The sequence below is a fragment of the Pelobates fuscus genome, chromosome 4 (genome assembly GCF_036172605.1).
Source record: "Pelobates fuscus isolate aPelFus1 chromosome 4, aPelFus1.pri, whole genome shotgun sequence".
Classification (NCBI taxonomy): Eukaryota; Metazoa; Chordata; class Amphibia; order Anura; family Pelobatidae; genus Pelobates; species Pelobates fuscus.
This window is the reverse complement of record NC_086320.1, coordinates 31744701-31762094: the sequence shown is the minus strand read 5'-3', so window position 1 is coordinate 31762094 and position 17394 is coordinate 31744701.

Sequence of the window (17394 nt, the reverse complement as noted above, 5' to 3'; positions counted from 1 at the left end):
GTTAACCTGGTAAGAACATAGGAAGCACACTCCTGCACAAGTGATTTGAGCCTGTCTGTATTGGCTCAAATTCATGTGAATGTGACTACTGTATTTAATACTCATTAGGAGTTATCTGTCATACTACACTAGATTTGATTTCCTTTTTTTCTCTTCCCTTATGTACAACACTGGACAGATTTTAATCTACATAAGGGTGAGTTTGTATTATACCAAGCGCTTCACTAGTTGATTTTGTTGGTGGAGATCACTTTGCCCTCAATGCCCTACATTTTTTACTTTGGATTGAATAGGTGGGAGGGAGAGCAATCCACAACAGTGTATAGCGGCTATCTAATTTTCTCTATATGTATCTTTAAGCACCTTTGATACTTAGAGCACTTCTTTGGTAATAACAATTTTAATCTAAACCGAAATATTGACCCTCTAGTGCTGCCAAAACAGTTCTGATGCATTGATGCATGTACTCCAAAAGACCTAAGAACGTGACCTGTGGTATCTGTCACCAGCTTCAGCACACAGTTTTTTAATTTGGGCCACAAGCCACTAACAAAGAAAAATTAGGTTTTGGCTTGGGCACCATCCATTTTCTAAATTATATTCAGAGTGCGGGATTGTAGCTGCAGCATTTTTTGCAATTGAATACTATTATTGGTTACCCGGGGAAGAAAGACACTCTACAATCTACATAATCTTTGCCATTGTGCAAATTTGTTATGGTACTTATGGTCTTTACACTTGAAGGATTTCTGGTCTTTTTAAATTTATATTATGCAACTGTAACAAACATCTCATTGATCTTCAATTAACACTCCAGGTATTTACTAATGTAAACAATGGTCCAAATTAGGTTACTTGCCATATGAATTCATTTCCAACCAATGGTAAATATATGATTTTATAGTTCAGGAAATGTCTTAGTAACTCTTACTTGCAATGTCTACTGCAATGCATTGCATGAAGCATAAAAGAGACCTATGGAAATTCTATGAACTAAACTTGCCATAATTGTGCAGAATTTTCAAGAACTTAGAAAACATAATATGGCTGGGTAAAGTATAAAGGCACCTGGCAGGGTTCCAATTATGAATTTTAGTGATCACAGGAGGCAACCTTGTTGCTAAACTGTAATGAAACATTATGTAGAATGCAACTGAGAAGCCATCAGGAAATGGACACATTGATGGTTGAAGTTACTCTAGAATAGGGATTAATTATGTCCCTATTCAAAAATTCCCTCTTATCAGGTAATAGGGTCAGGGAATAGGGATACCAATGTAGACTTACCTAGAAATGAGATAATGTAGTTACTATTGGCACTCGAGTGAGGGATTGTTGAGCCACAGTATAGAAATCCTCTGTAGTATCCATTAAATCATGAGTTACTGACCTCATGCTCAGTTAGGGGATGTATTATCAGGTTTTCAGCCAGAACAGCTTATCGGTCATGTAATATCCAGATTATTGGACTTCTTAAAATATTTTTGTCCAAGTCTCTGTTAATAACTAAGGGCTTTAACTGGAAAGATTTAGTTCCGCTCTTAGTATCCAGATCTCTTTGAAAATGTTTGGGTCTAATGTTCATGTCTCCGAGTAGACAATAGTACACCAATTCATTCCTTTTCTCTTTGGGTTGCCTTCATGCAGCATGTGCAGACAATAAAAGCAAGACAAATATCAATGTATCTTTTGTTGGATTAGACCACACAAAGAAGGGACCATCAAACTATGGTAATTATAAGGATTCAGAAGTCAAGTCTTCACTTGAATCATATGCTATACACAGAGAAAAAAAAATTGCAGAGTTATCTAAATGCTAACAAGGGTGGGTGTGAGATGATTTAATCTGAAGTGGAAGTTAATCGGTAGAAGACACACTTAATGGCCATTTCAAAGGGCACTTGTGTTTATGAAGAGCACAATGTTTTCACTGTTAAATAGGTGGGTAAATCTGAAAAAAAATGTCCAGTCTTTTTTAGTAGCCACTTAGTCATAAACACTGGCCAAAATTAGTGTTCAATTTAGTTTTTTGCATTTTTCACACACAAACAAATATGAACGCTAACTTTGGTGGCTACTAAAAAAGACTGGACATACCCCATTTGTAATACCTTGGGTTGTCTGCTTTTGCAAATGGTATGCCATCATGGGGGTAATATTCATTCCTGGGCTACCATTTGATCTCAAAGACAATATAACCAGTCTGGCAAATTTCAATGTGTATAAACTGAAAAATGTAACGTGCTATATATGACTCTGTAACTTTCCAAAACACCATAAAACCTGTACATAGGGGGTACTGTTTTACACATGAGACATCGCTGAATACAAATATGTGTACTTTATTGCAGTAACAGCAAACAGTATTGTGACATTCACAGTTAAAATACCATGCAGAACTAACAAAAAATTAAATAATTCCTAATTTCTCTGTTTTTTAAGATATTTTATTCAAATTAAATTATGTTTAATATACACATGTTTGATGTGACATGAAAGCCATGTTTCTCCTGAACAAAATGATATGTAATAAGTGTGGGTGCATTTAATATGAAAGAGGTGAATTACGCCTGAACAGACATATAGCGCAAAAAAAAAGGTTTTACATTTTGTTTTGATCACAACTTGTACAACTGCCTCAGTCCTTAAGGGGTTAATAAGAACAGCCAGTAAAGACTCAGCATCAGCAAAAAAAAAAAAATAGCAAAGCATTTTCTTCAAGCAAGCCCAATTATAAAAAAAATTATATAAATCCCAATAAAAACATGCATGCAATTAATTATTCATTGATTTCTTTTAAGGGTGTATCTAAAACAGCTTGAAAAAAATCACAGATTTTGTCTGCTGTCTTCGCAAGCCCTCCCCTTCTAACCCCACCCAGACTTTCTGTGACCGTCTAATCACAGACTTCCAAATGAAGCTCAATGCAAAACAGGTGCTCAGGGCAATTGCTGCCCCGTGAGTTCACCAGGAAGTAACAGTTGTCTGAATAACAGTTCGGGAGGGTGTAACAAGGTTCATTTATAAAAGCGCATGAATAGAGGACAGAGCTAAAGAACTGCTGAGAAAAGAGGTGTTCAAGATCGTATTTTGGATACATTCATTTAAACAGGATTAATTTAGATGTAACCCACAAGCTCTGATTTTTCTCTAATAGCCGAACGTTTTTGTTTGCCAATCTCTATTTATGATATTGTGATATTAGCAAAATACAAAGAGGTAAAGTCAAGTAAAAATTAAATCACATTGTGAATGCAATGCACACTGGCAAAAAGAGTAGTGCGGTGATGATGTAATAAGACCACTAGGTAGGTTTTTATGTAGACTTCACAGGACAACATCCTGAAATAGCATAAATAGTAGGGAAGGTGTATGGCAGGGAATAATATGATGGGGTAAATAATAAAATTGTTACCAGAATACTAATGGAGCAGAATGACACTCTCAGGAATTTCTGGTGTTTTTTTTTTTTAAATATTATTTTTTAGCAATACAATTAATATGTGGATGCTAACAAGGGTGAGTAGTTTAGTTATATACCAGAGCTTAGAATTCCTACACTACTAGCCAGATCTAAACAGCTACTTGACACTGCAACCCTAGCCTAGAGAGTACATGGCTTAGGTGTGTGTGTGTGTGTGTGTAGCCAATGTGTGTGTGTATATGTGTGTAGCCAATGTGTGTGTGTGTATATGTGTGTAGCCAGTGGGTGTGTGTATATGCAGCCAGTTTGTACACAGAATAATAGCAGTAGCTGTGCATACATATTAATATTATTATTGATGTTTAAGTCATCTGCCTGTCGTATATTTATTTATCATTATTGATTTACTTGGCAGCGTGACTGATGAATGAAGGCAAATATTTGTGTCCAGTCCACATATCATCAGTTGAAACAATCAATTTGAATGTGCTGTTATTGCTAATATTTTATTGCCGTTCGTGCTGTTATTTTATTGTGGTGTTTATGAATTCTCTCTTCTGCATTGTATTTTCTTGCGTTCATCATTTTCTGTGCAGTCTGGGGGAAATCAAAATGTATCCCTCATCATATGCTGGTATCTACCAGAAAAACCTGTTGGTGATCTTCAGTGATTCTTCCCTCCATAGATGGGTATGGTACCCCATAAGTGTGCCAGGGGATGCCAAATCCAACTCCCAGCATCATCTTTTCAGTTATTTAAGTTCTCAGTGAGCGTACATATGCCTGCAAACATTTCAAACCATTTGGTTTACAGATCAAATAAGAAGAAGTAATTAATAGAATTACAAAGAGAAGAAGCAGTAACAAGTCTCTATATTATATACATATTAAATGTGTAATGAGTATATGTAGAAAAGTGAACTCTTTATAATAGTTATTTTGCTTGATACTTATTCATATATATGCATGTAAATTTGTCTTTGTTATTGTTGGGTGGCTCACCTTGTATCATGCATATTATAGTTCTTCTATGTCACTTAAACATATAACGCAATCAGACTTTCCTGTCTTTTCTTATAAAAGAGATTTATTCTTCTTGCTTCGCAAAGACAAAGTCAGAACTTACAATATCAATACAAAGTCAGTACTTATAATGTCATTGATGGTACATGCTGGACATTCAGAGTGTGGAGACACGCTGCCTTGGTGTTCCGTGTCTTAGTGTCTGTGTCTCATTCTCCTAGACTCTTTCCTACACAGTCGGATAATACATTCTACATAAATACCACCAAAATGGATGTGTAAGCATTACAAGTCAATGCTAGTGATACAATATGCTTGTATGGTCACTTAGATATAGAAAAGAGCTTGCAACACTTATTGTCATCTGTTCATGTCACTCAAGATCAACCCCACCCCAGTGGGAATTGCATGTAAGAGACATTTCGAAAATATAGAATATTTTACAGTATATTTATATTTAGATGTTGTACTGCTCTTCCTTTTATTCCTTCTATTGATCCCTTCTTGATCAGTGAATACAATCAACATTTAGTTGTTCCCCAGCCATCATGTTTTTGATGCTATATATGGTATTCCAAATCACAAAACAAACGGCTTGGCAATTGTCTGTTTTATTTGTTTTACGATTCGTTTATATGCCATTTTGGAGTTACAGAATTCAGACGACCCACCAATCCCCAAAATTAAAACAAATCTCAATTAATTTAAAAACCAAATGCACAAATCTACTAGACACTAGAATAGCAAAATAGTAACACTAAAACACCATATATGTTTGTGAAGCCTGCAGAAAATGCTGAGATTTAGGTATTAATGCAGGTACATATCCTAGGGTTTTGAAGATAAATAGATGCCATTTATTCGTCTTAACTGGATATTTATTAAGAGGTGGAAACAGTTAGTGCTGAGTGTTTTCAGTTTATATGACGTTGGCATAGGGAATACATAGTAACTGGATCATATCTGATCCCCGTTGCCAACATTCTGTATTTGGACAGTTTCATTATTCAAACTGAAATTTTTTGGCTGTTCTGAAAACAAAATGAATCATGAATTGAACCAAGGGAGCTTTGTTCATCACTGGAAGCAGATTAGATGTGAACAAAGTTCTGTTACAGTGAATAGTAAAAAGCAAAAAAACTTCTATCCATCCAATTTACAAAGTAAAATCCTACAACCTAAACGTAGCAACCTTCCATGGAGTTTCAGGAATCAACATTTTCATTGTAATTGCACTTGCTACGCTTTATCTGTTTATCTTACGTTACTATTCAAATTGTGGGACAGGGGCCTCTGACATGTACTGTATCAATTGATATCTAGTTTACCAACTACAATCTGTATAAATACAATATTAACTATACTCATGCTACTACAATGTAGAATTTAAAGTGCTACATTTGCTTTGTAGGGTTTATAGATAAGATATATAAAGTATACTTGTTAAGAGACACTTTTTAACTCTGTGTAGGGTCCACCTTGTTTTTGTTACGTTCTTTAACCCCTTAAGGACACATGACATGTGTGACATGTCATGATTCCCTTTTATTCCAGAAGTCTGGTCCTTAAGGGGTTAAACAAGTGAGATATTGCATGCTTTGTGGTGTGACTGGTTATCCTATTGGACATAGCCATTAGAAGAGATATTAATGCTTTAATGTATTTAGTAGGAAAACAAATGACACACTATCAACACACCACCACGAACGTCAGTGTATTATGTTCTTCCAAAGCATTTTACCTAAAAGACTAGAAATATTTCTAATATCTAGTTTCACCATTTGATGAGCCAACAAGTACTATAAACTGTACTGAGGTTTTACCAACTCTGACTTTTTCTAGTTTACATTACTAGTAATACATTACTACTTTTTAGTTGCAAAATAACTAACGAGGAGGTACAAATGAATTGAAAAAAATATATAGGTTTTATATTAACAAAATAAGAATAAAAGTATTAAGAATTTGTAAGTGGAACAGTTAAATGGGACACTAATCCACAACCCAATAAAAATTAGCTATGGATTGTTCTATATGTCTTTTTTGTTTTCTACAATTCTCAGTGCTTCTTATTTTCTTGTTTACAATGTCAGTCTAGCTGTCCTGACACAGTAAGAGTATGCCATGTAAATTAACTTAATCTCTGCATTGTTATATGCACATGCATGGCATTATGGTAAGATTGCTACAGTGTGCACCCAATCTTACGCCGTTTCTCGCATGATGGAGTTGCAATTGCATGGAAGTACTGTAGCGGATAGTATGCAATTTTTTTTTTCTTACCCCTGGTGCACCCCAGTAAACTACTGACGAAGGGATCAAAGAAATATAAATTCCAGAGACAAAACAGTTTCGCTTTAAACAACTGTTCCTAAATATATTGTAAACTGTACTCCATGTCATTAGTATATTTATGGAGGTATTAATCTTAAACCACAACAAAGAAGATGACATTTATGATCATTTTAACAGAACAATAGGTATGTAACTTGATATTTTGTCTTTAAGTAATTTATTTTCCTTCTAAAATATTGATATTAATTGACATGAAATGTACCTTTCTCTAAGTCTAGTATAGCTGCTGTGTCTTAGCTAATCACGTGCTAGAAATAGGGATTTTTCTTTAAGCTGTATTTCTACCTATTTATGTAGTGACATATTCTGTGCTTATTTTTTGATGTGATAAATGACAGCCACTGGTTTTCAGGGGTGTTAAACCTTCTGTGACTTTAGTCCAAAATCAACCCAGTTTCCAATGCCATTATTTAACTTCTGCAGTCCTATATCACTCAACCCCAATTGTATTCCCTTATCTTCCTTCACCCCTTGTATCTCTCTCCATGTCCCTAGAACTACCCTATAAACTCTTTGTCTCTTTATCCTAATCTCTGTAAATCTGCTCTTGTCTCTCTCCCTCTCTCCCCTATGTGCTATATTCATTACCCTAGTAGAGTTAATGGTAGGAATGTGTTTAAACTGTTTAACTATTGCCGACTATAAAAAGTACTAGTAACTTGCCACCTGCAGCGATCCAGGGCTAAAGACACCATCATCTTGGGATTTAGCCCCTACAGTTGTCCACTAACACCTATACTGGTATATGCTATATATATATTGACTTTTTATTCATGTGTGAATAATGGTATATTTTTATCAAAAGTACCTAGTTAGCAAATGGTTTTCATTGCATAAAAATTCATTGCATTGCTAGAAAATCCTAAATTATATTCACATATTAATGTTTTTATTTGAATACTGGATAAAATGCTAAAAAAAAAAAAAAAAAAAAGAGAACATGAGAAAATAAACTAATATCCAGTATTTCATATCGAGAATCAGATACCAGTTGCCACCGTTTAACTCCTGGGAATTGTAGCTTCACTTTAGTTTGTTTGGTAAGGATATTAAGTACAGTATGCCATCAATATTTGATGAAAGAAAAATATGTTATAGGGAAAGAAAATAACAAATGAAAAAGTTAATCTTATCATGGCTTCACCCAAAACTCAATATATATTTTCCAGACACTAAACTAAATTGTGTTCTTCAACAAGAAAATGACATTCATTATAAAGTCAGTTGTTACATGTTACTGAGATTAGTACTGTATGTAGCTGTGAGGGTTTTATAAGCCGAGGAATATAAAAGGATGACTTGTAAATCTGTTGGAATAAAAAATGCATAGTCTCTGCGTCATTTCAGTAGCATTTTTATTGAATGAAATTGATTGATGACTTACCGACAGGTGCGATTTCAGAGATTTCAATATGAGATGACAAATCAAGTGACTGCTCCGAGTTATCTTCAAAATGAATTAGAAAATATGGAGAAACTCATATATTTTTTTAATCAAATACTGTGGAAAAAATGGATTGTGAAATAAGGGCTACATTAAAAAGGGAGTGTTGCTATGATGTGCATTTTAATATTTGTACATGTTACAATTGTGTTATAAACTATAGAAGACAAATATATTCTGCAACGCTGTTGGGTTATTGCATTAAATAAACGCTATTTAAGACTATAGATGGCAATATAAATGATGAAGATCAAGTCATTACATAAAAAAATGCAAAATTCCAAAAAGGAACTTATCCCTCGCATATGTTATCACATTCTGTTATGCTTGACTGAGATTTAACACCCGTGTTGGAATGGTGTGATATGATATATTTGAATCAGCTAGGGTCACGGTTAGGTGCCCAAAATTACCGGATTGCTGTGATCACGGCTGCAATATGAGCCTGTGTGCATTTAAGTCCACATTCTAAATGATGATGATTTCATTGATTATGTTATTTGGTATATTGGGCCAATTACCGATAGAAGCACAAGGCCTGAAAAGATGACTGAACATAGACATAGAAACTACTCCTAATCACAGTGTGTGGCCAGACAGTAGACTTGCAAGGTGAAAAATGTGGTTCTGACATTTGTCTGGAAAAAAGAAAATCGTGTTAGTCAATTAGGGATTTGGCGTTTTGGTAAGGACAAGTTTTACCCATGCGATCGTTATGGGAAAAAAAGGCAAAAAATATATATATCATATAACTTATGTATATATTTTGTAGTAGAGAGATGGACACACATTTCTGTCATTTGGTTCACAATTGAAAATAAGTAATCAATAGAGGGGGGGGGGAGAAGCAGTACAAACACAATCTGTATTGATATTATTGCTTATTAGATATTTATATATAAATATAGATTTTCTTTTACATATTCTCCTGTTTCTAACCTATTGGCCACTACTTACTTGATATGTGAATACAATTAACATTCCGTGGCTGTCCTTTAGCCATCAATCATCATTTCTTACTGTCAATCATCTCTTTTATTGACACCACAGACAGAACTTCACATCACGAAGCAAACAAAACTGTCTGGCCATTGCTCATTTAATTTGTTTTGTGATTTGGCCATATAGCATTTCAGAATTACGTTATTCGTAAGAGCCACCGATCATCCAAATTTAGGATTAATACCAATTCATTTGAAACCAAATGCACAAGTCGGGAAGCAAGTATTATTGGATAGAATTCTCAGTAGAGCTAAAATCTTGCTGTAAAGGTGGCATAGACTAAGTATCCTGAATTCCACCCTCGAGGTATCCTTTTATATTCTTTTCATTTTTTAGTGAGTGCTCAAGTGCATGTGCCAACTAAAAATGTATTTGCTGTAGACCAACCTGTATATTGACTGAATAAACTCTGGAGCGACCTTAATAGAATAGATTTGGAAATAAAGAGTGAAAATGCACGCACTGACCTCTCAAGCTGCAATCTGAAAATCCTAAATGCTTATACACAGAGCTGTGTTGCTTGAAATGCTCACATTGGTAATCATTTTGCAGCTGATTTGGCCATTCGGACCCTAAAATCTTCATAGATACTGATCAATTAGTAAAGAATGTCTAATCTATCCTTTGCCGTCTTGAGTGATATTGTTAACAGTATCGTAGTAAAGACGTCTTCTGCTCCGAACATGTTTTCTTGCAGGGACTAGAACTGACAGATGTTTATTTCTAAGGGCATAACAAGTCTGTTATATAAAAATAAAAAAAAAATCTAAAAAGAAATAAATAATCTGAAACGTGCATCAGTTCTATTAATTGTGCAGGGAAACAATGCAAGGAATATTTCTAATGTCTGAATTATGCAGATGCTTTTATTCACGCTTTGTAGAATGTGGCAATTTAACACTTTGTTCTGTTATTTTAAATCGCTGGAGCAGTTATGCTTCCGTGATATTCTTTGAAGTGTATTGGTGAACACTGCATGCTAATGTAAGGAGTTTTCTACCTGGTATTATTTTGAAACGTAGAGATCTGTCTGTTGATCCACTTTTATACAAATAAACAAGTTGTAATAGTTTGTCTTCTCTTTCTGGATGTTTAAATTCTATGTCTACACTTTGAGTCCTTAAACACATGAATTTTAATCTGTAAAATCCGAACTTAACAGAAAAGCAAGTACCCGTCATATGCATATTTTAACGTCTTCCTAGGTAGGCAAAACAACATGTTTTATTTTATTGCTTCCAAAATCACACGTACTATGTAATATGCAAAAGGTTTAAACATCAAGTAAATAATCCTGTTGGAGAAGATAAATATAGAGATTTATTTCGTGGGGACATGACTTTAGTCTTTAACTAATACAAGTATAATGTATCTTTTGACCTCTTTTCCTTACAGTGGACTATAAGTTCTGAAGATTGTAGACTCCCCACTAAATACAATTCTTATGACAATGCGTAGACATGGATCCCGTTAGTACCTTGTCTCAGGCTTCCTTATTTTTTGGACATGTATCGAGCGGCTGTGGTAGCTGTTCGCGTACCTTCATTGTGCCTGCCATTTACAGTTGTATGGCTTGCACTTGCAGAAATGCATTGTGCCTTTCTTTGAAAGAAGTGAACACTTTTTATTTGGTAAAACTTTGTTCTTTTAATAAGTTTGGTGTATACATTTCCCTAACTCCTGCAGTTTGCAGAGAAGCCTCCAGAGGGAGCTGGTTGTTAATAAGCTTTTCTAATCTACTTCACTACCATCTATGCTCTATCGAAATAGAGTGGGGGAGGACAGTATCGCTGCCAATCAGAATATTAAAACCTACTCTTTGCAACACGTCCTGTTTCTTTATTGTATTCTGATAGTATGACACTTGATGGCTGTAGCAGACCGCCTGGCACCCCAACTGGGTGCCCCCGCCAATCGATGCTTCTTAGTATCCCCGAGTACTTCCAAGCACTCCACCAGACACCATAGCCACTGCAGACCAGTCTTGCCGTCCTCCACCCTGGATCCAAGTCAGGGATCCAGCTTCCAGTGGGTAGACCCCTCCTCCAGAGAGTATAGCAGGATAGCTCTTACAAGAGCTAGTGATATAACTGGTATAGCTGTTCCCTACAAGCACGAGATGAGGCTCTGTGTTGAGGGTGAAGTAGAACTGCTTTAATGGCAGCCACAACTGGCCTTATATGCAAGTCCCCATGCAAGGGGTTTTCCATAACATATTCCAGGGGCATTCCCCACTGGACCTGAGAGGGGGTCTGTGACAAAGTACACACTGTAATTACATTGTCTCTCAGGTCCAGGACACTCCTACACAAAACAAGATAATCCCCCCCTGTGCCCGGGAGATAATTGAGTTAGGAACTGTACTAAACTCAATTATCTCCATGTGCAGAAAAAAAAATCTATTTTACAATAACCCGAAAGTAACCCCAAAACACATGGAAACCCCACAAAAGTCATACCCCCTGATAGCCCCGATCTGGGGGACCAACATATCCAAAAATCACCCAGATCGATTCAGGGGTTCGGGATTTTTGTCATAATTTTGACCAACCGTGCATATAGTCCTATGCCCAAAACAGTTCCAGGGGATCAGGGCTAACGGTTGGTCTCTCTTTCTGGAGTACAAAAGTACATAAATCATATGAACTGAGCCATTTTAAGTGCATTGGGCAGGGTATATTGCAGGGCCCATAGTCCTGAGGCAGGAAGTTGGCAAGCAGGTTCCTACAGGAGCCCGTGGCGAGGTTCTGTTCTCCACAATGGCACTTTATAGTACTGTTATTTTATTTCTTATGGAGCCACTGCACTGAGATAATGAGTCATTGCATTCAATAACCACACACACAGATGTAGGATGCAAATTAGTTATATTGGATAAGAAAAAAGAAAAACACGAATTAAATTAAGATTTCACTATTTGAACACTTCGAGCAAGCTGTAATCAGTGGCTGCAGTGTATATTGAGAGTTGAGGCAAATTTTACCTGCTCTACTAGACTTTTGGAGTAATTAAATTAAATATTTATATCAGCCACACATTAAAGGCATTGACCTCTTTCAGAAATCAGTTGCATTAGAAAATTAGAATATATATATCAGAATTTACATAAAGCACACATAGACATTTGAATTAGATCTTGTAAAACGTAAAAGGAAACTGACACTTTCAAGGATTACATTTTTTAAGGACATTTGCATAGTATCAGGAATTTTTTTTTTTTAACATCAGATATTGGTATTTGATTCATAATTTTTTTTTTTTTAGATAATATGCTGTAATATCAGATACCCTATCATCATTTGTTAAAACAATTATTTTACAATTTCATTCTTGTTATAATATATATTTAAACGTGGTGACATAGCTGCAGTCCACCTCAAATAGACATCCATTCATACTAAATTCATACATTCTTGAGCGCTATCGGGAGGGGGGGAAGGGATCTGCCATCTAGGCCGCCTCCGAAACATCCATAACAGTCTCCCAGGGGTTCCATATTCTATAATAATCCTGTTTTTTCCCCATATTGACATACACTGCTTTTTCCATCGTTTTTTGAAATTGTACCTGTACTTGTATCTCCGACCATGATGGGATTATGCTAGTTTTCCATCTCCTAGCTAGACAGATTTTTGATGCCATTAAAATCTGTATCGTCAGACTATGAGAATAGATATTGCTATCTGGTAAATCTAAATGAAATAGAAATAAGTAAGAGGTTAAACGAATTTTCATTCCATAGATTCTACCCATCACTAATTCCAATTTGTTTTTCACTGATTGAAGCTTAGGGCAATCCCACCATATATGCAAATGTGTACCCGTAAACATGTTACATCGCCAGCAAATGTCGCTTGAACCAGTTTGAAATTTAAAAAGTTTTACTGGTACCATGTACCACCGATGTAGAATCTTAATATAATTCTCATGAATAATAATATTATGTATTGTTTTTTTTGTTAATTTAAATGCTTTTGCCCATTCTTCTTCAGTGAAAATTTTTTTTATTTCTTGTTCCCAGCTACTGATTTTATTTAATTTATTCCTAGGAGTATAGTCATATAATATTTTATTTATTTTTGAAATTAACTTATCTTTCCCCCTTATCGATATAATTGTATCGAAGAAATCTTCTTCAATACACTTATTTTTCAGGGTGTTTCTTATTTTTTGGTAAGCCAGAAACTCAGATTTTAAAGGGGTATTTAATTCATATATTTCTTGAAAAGACTTTATGTTATTATCTATATAAAGGTCTCCCATGACTTTATATCCTTCCTGTTTCCATTTACTCAAGTTTGTATCACTTACATATCCCTTCAAAACATCTATTGGGGTGGATACTGATATATTGTTTTCAATTTTATATCTTTTTTTTTAGGTAGTTCATATAATGATATAGTTTTATCAAGATATTATTTTGTACCTTTAATTCCTTAAAGGCTATTTTATCCAGCCAGATTAAAGCAATTGAATCTATATTTTTCGATAGTCGTTCTATATTTACCCAAGAATTTTGTTCCGAGTCTGTAAACTTTGTATTAATTAGATGCATGATCATAATTGCATCGTGTCTCATTATTAAATCAGGAAAGGATACCCCTCCTTCATTTTGACTACGGCTTAACAATTGGTGTGATGTTCTTGGCTTTTTAGATCCCCAAGAACGAGATCTTATATTGTGAGGCTGCAATGTTAATTCCCTGTATCTCTTTTGTTTGTCTGATCAATGCAGCCAATGGTTCTATGGTGAGAATATACAGCATTGGCGCCAATGGGCATCCTTGTTGCGTCCCATTGTTTATCATAAATCCTTTAGAACTCAATCCCCCACCACACACTTTTGCCGATGGTAATTTATATAAACTCATTATTCGGTCATAAAAAGTATCTTGTGGGGCGGGGCCTGACCGCCGGCGGGATCAGACGTGCTCCGTCTGAGCTCCCGCTCCAGGGTCCGCAAACCGGAGCTAGCTGGAGGCTAACCGCGCACATTGACCCACAACAGGAACCACACTGACCCCCAGTCCCTGGGGCACCCGGGGATACCGCCCGGGCACCGACAGCAACCCGATAGGGGCCCGGAGTCTGCTTGAGCCGGGATGAGACGGCCGCTCTCCCGGGTCTCCGGCCGGCGTCTCGCTTCCCCCCCCCCTCTGGACCGGGGGGGTTATCCCGGTCTGCAAGGGTGCCAGCCATCGCACCAGGCCGGCCCTGGACGGCTGTCCAGGCGTGCAGCATCCACCAGACGGTGCCCCTCTGGAGGGCCGCAAGATGGCCGCCAAGCGCCAATAGGAAGGCCCCAAGATGGCGGAGAGCTGGGCGATGTACACTACACAAGCAGCGGGCACCACATGAACGGAAATTACCAATCCCTAAGCCTGTCAAGACACCAGTGATAGCAGAGTTGCTGCCGATCCCGGTGAGTGGATTTGCCCCACAGCCCACTCTCAAGCATAGGAGGCCGAGACAGCGCCCTGCCGTACCAGCGCCGGCTCTAAGCAGCATGGCACATCCAACAAGGCAACAACCTAGCCACCCCACACACCGAAATGAGATGGACACTCACCCACCAAACGCGAGAACCACAGAGTGGCAAGCAACCACCAAGCTAGACAGACCGATGAACCCAGACGGCGTCGGCTGAGAGGAAAAGGGCCAAAGGACATACAGAGCTGGGGCCATGCCTGAATAAGCCACAAACTCACGGGACTCTGTAAAAACGTGCAGATTTACCTGTAAAGCAATTTATACTACAGCATATAATGAAGCTATGCCATTCACCTGTACTATCACTCCCATGCCGCATAATGTGTCAATCTGTACCTATGCCTGAACTAATCAGCGTGCCAACTAGTGACATATTGTGTGACTATAAGCATTGGCAAAATCCTAAAAATGCAGACATCGTTAAACTTACACCACTATTCTTGTCACTTATGCGTAAAATGCGATAGTAATGCCTTAAACTTATGGTGCTCAATGTACGCTTTTATGCTTTGCCTTTACTAGTATCTCACTTGGCATAGTTATTGTACCTTCTTTTGTCTGACTATTCATGTCTCAGGTCACCATCTTACATACCTCACCCTGTTAGAGCCCAACTAGCTTGTTGCCCGCATGCTCCAGCTTGCAGCGCCTTCATTAACTTGTTGCGCTCCCTATGTGTAATGCATCTACGATATAATGCCATTGATATCAATCTACATATGTTTAAAAATGTTAATAGCCTGTAACAACGATAACAAAAAAGAAAAATGTGCAGTCTTTTTCGTGCCAACCTGCAAATCTTGATGGATAAAATATGCGTGCTGTTGTGGCACATTGCAATTGCCTGTTACTTTCATGCACAGAAAAATAAAGAATAAAATTATAAAAAGTATCTTGTATCCCAAAAGTTGTTAAGACCTCCGACATGAATTCCCAGCTAACCCTATCGAAGGCCTTTTCGGCATCTAAAGCAGCGAAGACTGCAGGATCATTATCTCTGTTTATTTTTTGTATCAGATTCAATATTTTACGAATATTGTCACTTCCGCTCCTTTTAGGCACAAAACCTGTTTGATCTACATGAATTAGGCTGGGTATTATATGTTTCATTCTTTCCGCTAAGATCTTAGAATATAGCTTGATATCAATATTTATAAGAGAAATTGGGCGATAATTACTAACATAGTTCGGGTCTTTACCTAGCTTAAGAATTGGAATTATATTAGTTTGCAACATTTCTCTAGGAAATTTCGTCTGATTACCAATTCCATTAAATAGTGTATTTAATGTTAAAAGAACCGAGCCCCCAATCTCTTAAAAAACAATGGAGTAAACCCATCTGGGCCTGGAGCTTTCCCTGTTTTTAGTTCCTTGATATTCCTCTCTATCTCTTCGTTAGTTATGGGAGCGTTTAATCCTGCAAGTGCTGTACTATCCACCCTTGGGAGTTTAATCTTCTTCAGAAAATCTCTGATGTCGGATGTTGATACTTTAGGAGTATTCAAATTATATAAAGATTTATAGTATTCTTCAAAAGTATTACTAATTGATTCGGGTGATAAACATACCTTATTTCCTGCGACTATTTTCTTAATTAGAGAAAGATTTTTCTTAGATTTTAATTTATTTGAGAATGCTTTCCCGACTGTTATCTGCATAATACCATGTTTGATTTAATTTCAAAATAGCATTAGATGTTTTAATTTCTAGTCTCTTTTTTATATCTTTTTGGAGATCCTTTATTTTTTGTATGTTATATTCTGTTACCTTCTGTTTGTTCTCTTTTCTAATAGTGCTTAAGAAATACATAAATCCTGTAACGGTTTACCCATCTTTCTCTTTTGTCGAATCCCCATTTTGATTAGAACTCCTCTTATATAACATTTAAATGTACACCATAGAGTGCCTATATTTACCTCCCCATTATCGTTATTTTCAAAAAATTCGTCAATTTTGATTTGCAGGAATTTAAGATTCTCTTCTGATTTCAATATGGCTTCATCTAATCTCCATTGAGGTCTGTTTGCCCCTTTATTTTCCTCATTTAACTCCAAGGTTATTGGGGCATGGTCTGACCAAGTAATATTTTCTATCTTAGAATTTACAAACATTCCTAAATTATAGGCATCCGTAATAAATAAATCAATTCTTGAGTAAACCTTATGAACCTTAGAAAAGAAATCTCTTTCTCTAGGATGATGCACCCTCCATATATCATAGTAATTAGATTCTGACAGGAGAGCTTGAAATTTTTTAATTTTCTTCCTGTCCCCTTGGTTTTTGTTGTTCACTGATTGTTTTTTTGTTCTATCTATTTTATCATCTGGGGCCACATTCATGTCTCCCGCTATTAATAATCTTCCTTTTTGTATTTTAAGAATATTGGAAAAAACCTTCCTAAAATTTTTTTGGGAGTATACATTTGGGGCATAGATATTTACTAGTGTGTACATTATGTCATTAATCTTGCAAATAATTATAATATATCTACCTTCGGTATCCTTTTGTTCTAGTATCAGGTCAAATTTTAATCGTGCAGCTATCAGTATGGCAACCCCTCTCTTCTTTTTTTTATCTTGTCTGGATTCGAAAACAAGTGGAAATTTTGCATATCTCCATCTTTGTTTATCTCCCTCCTTCCAATGTGTCTCTTGTG